Source organism: Tamandua tetradactyla, chromosome 5 (genome assembly GCF_023851605.1).
Source record: "Tamandua tetradactyla isolate mTamTet1 chromosome 5, mTamTet1.pri, whole genome shotgun sequence".
In the NCBI taxonomy this organism is placed as follows: domain Eukaryota; kingdom Metazoa; phylum Chordata; class Mammalia; order Pilosa; family Myrmecophagidae; genus Tamandua; species Tamandua tetradactyla.
In genome coordinates, this window is record NC_135331.1 from 182,995,794 (window position 1) to 183,003,893 (window position 8,100).

Sequence of the window (8,100 nt, forward strand, 5' to 3'; positions counted from 1 at the left end):
CACAGACACACAGCATTGCCATCTGAGTTTTTAGCTGTTATGAAAGAGAATGTACAGAAGGTTGTTACTATGACTTTCTTCCCCATGCTTTATATCCCTAGGATTTTACAAATACAAAGGGGTGTTTTCAAATTTGGTTCAGGGCATTGCTTACCTTCTAGTTTACTGTTATAATACTTAAAATCTTCAAAGGTAAAGTTATTTTGGAGTGAACATCAAGTTGACCAATATATATTCTTGGCTTGTCAACTAACTTGGTCATGGCCTATTGTGATCTCTCTGTTGGAGAAGTATTCAGATAAACCCACTCTGTATTTCAAATAATGTTCGGGGTAATTAAAGGGCATTTTTAAATAAAACAACTTCATTCTCTGTTAAAAACTTAGAAACTATTACTGAAACAAGATGAGAGAAGACTCCTGGACTCTTCGTAAGTCTGAAAATATTTCTTGTCTTTTTTTTGAAATCCATGCTTTCATGAATTGCATTTTCAAAGCCAGCAATTCTCACAGATTATAAAATAGATGAAAACTGAATGTTTTCAATAAAAAAAAGACTGTTGTGGTAAAAGGAGAGAGAATAAAAATGAAGTCCTTAGAACTATATTCAATTCCAAGTGCAACTATCAATTCTTGTCTTTTAAACTCAAAAAGTCGTTAATATTTGGACATTACAAATTTTGCACATTTCTATGGCATAATCCAAATGACAAACAAGACATGGTCATTGGTTCTTTTCAAATGGAAGAGAAAAATGAATGTGTATGTTTGTACCTGAGTAAAGATGTAACAATGGATATAGAAATATGGGATCGAATTTTAAGAAACACAAGAATAAGAGTGAATTTTTAATATTTGCTCACAAGACCATGCACATAAATAAGAAATTGGAGCATATAAGGAAAATGTGAGATTTTGTAGTTTAGAAGAAGGATAGGAATGTGACAAGGCAGAGGATTATCACTGTCAGATAACCTCTGTGTGACCTCTAGATCATACTCATTCCTTCTGCACCTGCCTTCTCCCTCAGAGGCAGACCACTTCAAGAGGCCCCCATGTACTCTAGGTTCTGGATGAGTTTGGGACTTTGTTTTCTTCTGTGTTCTACTAACTTCTCCATTTCCTCACCTTTGAGGAATTCAGAGTAGCAACAGCTCACTATTGCCAGCCCCTTGCTCCTGCCCTTTCCCTGGTGAGTCACCACCACCACACTCAAACTCTTATAATCTGCCAGTTTGTAACTAAATATGCCTCTAGTTAGCTTGATTTTCTTTTCTCTGCTGGGACCTTGGCTGGCACATTAGCTGGTACCAGAAGAAGCCTCAGGAAACAGACCCTTGAAAGAAGATTTTAGGATTGGCAGGTTCTAAATATTAGGAGTGCAGGGGTGAGCTCTTTTTAGGAGTACAGGGGTGAGCTCTTTTGGGGGTGGGGGGTGGGGGTGGCAAACAGACAGGTAATTCTGGTGGTCTCAAAAATATTAAAGTTATTAGTGGTTGTGTGAGGTGGTATACAAGCATAGCTCAAGTGGCTGTAGCTTTAACTGCCATGAAAACTAACATCAGAGAACCATTTTCTTCTTCTGTAGCCCTAGAGAGTACACAGAGAGAAAGAGACAATTAAAACTATGAACATGTAATTAATAATGTTCACATAAAGCGAGAAGTTCTCCTGAGTTACAGATGGAGTCCTTCATCTCCTATAGTTGCAGGAAAGATATAGCTGATAACTAAATTCAGGATATGATTGTAAGGATTGCATAGTTGTAGTACTACTTAAAAAGTCAAACTATCAGAGCTCTTATGCTAAAGGAAGTACAATTGTGGGGCTGCAGTGGAACCATGCATCACTGGATGGAGACATTGTGGTCAGTGTGGATGAAGCTGAGAAGTATGAATGTCCAAATTCCCCTGAACCTTCCTTGCCTCACAAGCTGACATTGATTCATTTCAGTCCCACACCCACCACTGGGCCAAAAAGGAAAGTTAAGTCCAGAATACCTTGGGTCAAGGATACATACACAGCCCATTCACAAAATAGGAGTGAAGATTTGAGTCATCTCCATGACCTAAATGTCATCCAGCAGAAGAGCTTGCAAGAGCAAGAGAAATGTGGAATCGGGTGGTGGAAGCAGGTAGTAATGATTCCCAATTTCTGCTGGTAATCAGCAATAGATGGGGAACTTAGAAGGTATGTTTTATGGTACACAATTATTATTTCTCCATTTCCTTCATTATATGACAAATGGCATTAATAGCTAACATTTTAGGCTTCAGGAGGCAATAGACCGAACTGATATTACCCATGATGTGGTAACTGATAGGCCTTTGTTCATTCCCTAGTTGAGGACACATATTTTCCACTCAGACAAAGAGAAGATTGGACACTATGGGGCAAAAAGGATGGGCTCATATAGTACTGTATCAAGAGTCCTTCCATGCCCTCTGACATGAAGCTAGAGAGGAGGAAGAGACTGAGGCCAGGAACTTATTCCTCTGACTCCCTTCTGGTGAAGCTACGCAGAACTGGCCATACTGTCAATGGGAAATCCCTGCTCCTCTCCAGGTGGTCTTTTGTTCTCACCTCTTTCGTAGTGATTCTTCCTTTTGTCCCTCTGGACATGGGAGAGGTGGGAGAGGTGCAGCTCTCAATTACTGCATGATCCTTCTTTCCTGCACCCCACCCACACCTTGGTCATTAATCCCTTTGTAAATAAACCCTCCTCAAGCTGTTCTGATGTGAGTAGGCCATCTTTTTCCTGAGAGGGCCCAGACTGATACTTAGATGACTGATAACAACTATATCAAACCCAACTTTAGGACGATTTCATTAAAAAAAAGTGCTCTAAGAATTTTCTTCTGTAGTGTATCTTTTCTGAAAAGATATCCCTGTGTCATCTAACAGAACACAAGTTTGAGTTCCAACCATTCTGATAAGCTGGGCTACTACTGCCCTTTCTTCAAGAGTGTCTAAAGCTGACTTATTTCCCTTACATCTAACAATACATCCTCATCAGTGAAAATAATCCCTCTTAAAACCTTAAAAATTTCTAATTAAAATACATCCCAATTATTACAAGATCATTTACCATAATCTTCCTTCAAATTCCTCCTCTGTTGATTTTGCAGTTATAGACAGTCTAACTCAGCATGAGATCATCATGCAAGTCATGTGCTTTAAAGATTTTCAAGCAGCACCTGTGGATTTTTACTGATTCATTAAATCCCTCTGGCTCATTTCTCTCTGTTGACAAATGTGCAAGTAATCATAGAAGGTAACTCACCTCCAATTAGGGTTCCTATCTGAATACCTATCAACTAATTAGTTAATAAACCCTACCAAACTATGCAAATATATTCATAGTCATTAAAATCCATTAGATTTGCTGGCTTTTATCTAAAAACCTAAAACAAACAAAACTGAACAAAACATAACTAAAGAAAAAGAGTGCCCTAAAAGGGAATTAAGTTTGGGGTCTGTCTTTTTATCCAACATATTCATTAATTCAGCCAACAGTTAAACACCAACTATTTGATGTGTTAGCTTAGGTGCTGGTGAAGCAAACACAAAACAAAACAAAATAATACTTCATTCCTCCTTTTGAGGAGCTTCTAGTCCAGTTCGGAGGAAACAATTCTAACACAATGGGATGAGTACAGGGTAGAGGTATGTCACGGATGCACATAAGGGGGCATCTAAGTCAGGTGGGGGAAGGTCCAGAAAATCTTCTCAGGAGAATCTCATAGGACAAAGGTTTGGAGATAAATAGATTTAGGTAGGCCAAGAAAGGGAAAAGGACATTCCCAGGAGAGGGAAGAGCACACACAAAGGGGCATATATCTGACACAGTCTGATGTGTTGAGAGAACCCAGGTGCTATTTTATGGCAGAAGAAAAGGATAGGTGTGAAAAGATGACTAGCCATGAAGGAAGAGAAGTAGCTAGGGAGCAGATGACAAACCTTGGAGCAAAGTGAAGAAGTTTATACGTCATAGAGAAAGTTATAGGGAATATACATCATTTAGAATACCTTTGCTTGCAAGGATTAGAAAATCTTATGGCAAATGCTTTAAAATAAGGAAATACATTGGCTTGTTTAACTGTAAATCCAGATTGGTGTGGGCTTCAAGATTGGCTAAATCCAGGAGCTTCTATGATCCCTGAGGTTTGTTTTACTCTCTGTACTGCATCCAATCTCATGCTAAGAAAATGATCCATGGGACCAAAATAATTGATGCTGTCCTTGGACTCACATGTGCAAACCCCAAGGTTTAGAGGAAGAGATGAGGCTTCTCTCCCAGCATTTGAAGCAACAATCCTGAGGGTCACCCAGATTGCAGCCTTTAGGTCACCTGCTGCCTCTAAAATAAACCAATCAGGACCAGCCTTGGGAATGGGAAAATTTGCTGGGAGGCACATATATCAAATTCTCAAAACTTGAGCATTTCACAAGTAATGGAAGTAGCCTTTCTTTAAACACTTTACTAAAAATCTCAACTAATGCTACCTTAAAGAAAGTCTTCTTTACACCATAGTTAAATGCTAATAAATCTGGGGGAAAGGGGTAACACATCATAAACCAATTGGAATTTCATTATATTAACGTCCTTCAAATAAATCAAATGTTCAGGTGTAAAACCCTTTGTGTATGTCATACTTCCATGGAAAGCATACTTCAGAAGATCTAAATTCTAGCTCTTATCTCACTGCTTACTTTATTGAGCCTTCAAGCAGAAAACTCAATCTCTCAAGCCCTGGTTGTTTATTTAATCTGTAAAATATAGTTAGTTATCCATGATGAAAACATATCATAAGATTATTAAAATCAAATTAGCTTATTAGAAGATGCTTTGTAATTGTAAAAAAGGAATAAAAGTCAGTGTATTACCAAATTATCATTCTAAGTGTATATCTCTACAGGTGAAAAATCATTTTCCACTGTCTTGCTTTTAATTGAAGATTCTAGGAATATAATACAACAAAAGAAATCATTGACTCTGTATTTCATAGCCAATTAAGATAAGAATAAGCCTTAGGGATGACTATAATAGTTTTGCCTTCTCATCCCACCAGGAAATATAATGTAGTTATTTAAACACATATTTAGTGTAGAAATTTAGGAAATACATTATAAAAAAGAACAAATTTAAATACCCTTAATTTTTACACAATATGGTGGTGTAACATATACACTGCTAACATTAACACCTATACATATAAAAGTTCATACCGTATGAAATGTTTGTAACAAGTTGTTATAGCTTAATGCATCACATGCATCTTTCCATGTTCTCCAGATTTCATTTTAACTATAAGGTTATTAGGGCAAGGACTTAGTTTTGTTCACCATGCTTCACCCAATACCAAGCAAGTAATAAGTGCTCAATGAATACTTCTTGAAAGAAGAAATGAATGACCGTAGAATAATTTAACATATGTCTTATCTAACTTGAACATGGAGTATAGTGCATTAAAAGGAGGAATCATAAAAGAACTTGACACTGTATTTACCTTATGTATTATTTTAACCTAAAACATGTAAAAGGATAGTTCTCCAGATTGGTTGTGTAATTTCACATAGCCATCAACAATTGCATACAATGGCGAGAAATCATATCTTTGTCACTTTAATAGGTGAAAAATGACAGCTCATTAATTTGCATTTATTTGAATTCTCCTGGATTTAAAGATTATGACACTTACTGTCCATATCTAGTTCCTTTGTGAACTGCTTGTTTGAATAATTTTAGGCGTGAGAATTGAATCCCCAAAATAAGTTTTCGCTCTATCAATCCAATTATCCATTAAAGCGAAAAAAAGATTTATTGGGAATGACTCAATCCACATTTTATAATAAGGAGCATGAACAGGGTTCCATAAAGAAAGATGGGTGCCACAAACCATCTGTTCTCATCTGAGTGGTAAGAGATGCATCTTATCTCCCTTTGGTGAGAAGTCACTTTTGTTAGGAATTTGAGTGATCACAATGCCCTAACACTCCTAGTAGAAGAATATTGAACACAAGCAGATGAAGCCAAAATTGAGTATTTAATGTCCAGCGTTGTGCAGGATATGCCTTTACCTACTAATCAATGGGTGACTATACTGACGTTTATTACAGTTTACTTCAAAATTACATTTTAATATTTGATTTACCTTCAAACAAGTTTTCTTTTTCATTTTAACTTTCTTTATTGTGAAAAATAACATATATACAAAAAAGCAATAAATTTCCAAGTACCATTTAACAAGTAGTTATGCAACAGATTTAAAGTTTGATATGGGTTACAGTTCCACAATTTTAGCTTTTCATTTCTAGCTGCTTTGAGGTACTGGAAAGTAAAAGAAATATCAACATACTGATTCAACATTCATACTCACTTGTTAAACCTGACCTTCTCTGTATAACTCCACCATCATCTTTGATCTATCTCCCACTCTTTAATTTGGGCAATGCCCATTCTAACTTTTTCATGTTGGAGGGGGTTGTCAATAAGATGGGATAGGGGTATAGAGCAAGTTGATGTTCTGAAAAACATCATCTGGTCCAGGGACCTCTCAGGAGGTTGTAGGTTTCTGGAAAGTTACCCTAGTAGGATCTTTTGTAGAATCTTATATAATGTTCTAAGTATTCTTTAGGATTGACAAGAATGGTTTTGGTTGGGGTTTGGCAAGTTATGATAGTAGCAATGTCTAACTGAGTGACCTCCAGAGTACCCTCTCGTCTCTATTTGAACTCTTTCAGCCACTGATACCTTATTTGCTGTACTTCTTTTCCCCCTTTTGGTCAAGATGGCATTGTTGATCCTATGGTGCCAGGGCCAGACTCATCCCTGGGGGTCATCTTCTCTGCCACCAGGGAGACTTTCATCACTGGATGTCATGTCCCATGGAGCAGGGGGGGCACTGGTTTCACTTGCAGTGTTGGGCTTAGAGAGAGAAAGGTCACATCTAAGCAACAAAAGACATCCTCCAGCGGTGACTCTTTTCAAACAAGTTTTTAAATATTTCTTTTAATATTAAGAATTGGTTCCCATACTTACCTGGCAGGGGAGATACCATGATCACAAAGGTGGTTTTCCCAGGGCGAGGCTTATCCATTGCACTCCGGATGTGCTGACCCCTGCGATTTCCCCAAATGTGGGAAACTTGACTGCATAATTTGTGGTAGTGGGGGACTGCGTTCGCGCTAAAAAAGAGAAGAAAAAAAAAAAAGAATTGGTTCTTAATATTGACCTATGATCTGGACAAGATAGATTCACCTCCTCCCAAGAATTAGCTAATTCCTAACAGTATTTGGGGCAACTCTAGTCCATGACTCCATTAGTTGATAAATTTCTTAAGGTAGTTGTATTAGTCAGGGTTCTCTAGAGAAACAGGACAAGATATATAATAACGTATATATTGTGAGTTTTCTTTATAGAAATTGTCTTACGTGACTGTGGGGATGGGCATGTCCAAATACCATAGAGCAGGCTGTAACCTGGGAACACCAATAAAGATTTTCAGTGATTTCCCCAGGAGAAGATGGCTGGCTGAAGTTGAGTCAGAAATTCTCTCTTCTCTGTCCCTTTCAGTCCAGACTGGTAGTGGTTCCATTCATAGAAATTCCAGAAAAACTTTGTCAGTTTTGTATGCAGGTCACAGGGATCCAATCCATTAGACAAAAGGACTTTCTACAGATCCTTCCTTGATAATTATCCTGACTTCCATGAAAATTGTTGACTGGTTCCATGTTCAGTTAAACCCTCATGTGGAACCTTGTTCTGAATAGGCTTAGAATTTTCCAAACCATCAATTTCTGGTTTATTTGTGTCCAGGAGTTCCATTCTCATCTTCTCTCTTTCCTCTCTCGTTTCACTATAAGCTGTCAGGAGAAACCAGGCCATACCCTCCACACTTAGTTGGAATATGCTCAGCTAAATATTCAAATTCATCTCTTTCATCTAGCATCATAACTCAATTTTCCAAGTTCTGTGCCACTTTAAAACAAAGATCACCTTTACTCCAGTTTCCAATAACACATTAATCATTTCCTTCTAAGTCATTACTGGAATTATCTTTAATGTCCACAGTTCTACCAACAGTCTGTTCATGATGAA

The 8,100-nt window shown here is 37.6% G+C and overlaps 1 non-coding gene across 1 annotated transcript; it reads left to right on the top strand.

Moving 5' to 3' along the window:
- The first annotated feature begins 7,033 nt into the window (after positions 1-7,033).
- Positions 7,034-7,192, top strand: LOC143685230 (U1 spliceosomal RNA). The gene has a single exon (XR_013176479.1). It is a non-coding gene; the product is annotated as a U1 spliceosomal RNA (small nuclear RNA).
- The last annotated feature ends 908 nt before the right edge of the window (positions 7,193-8,100 follow it).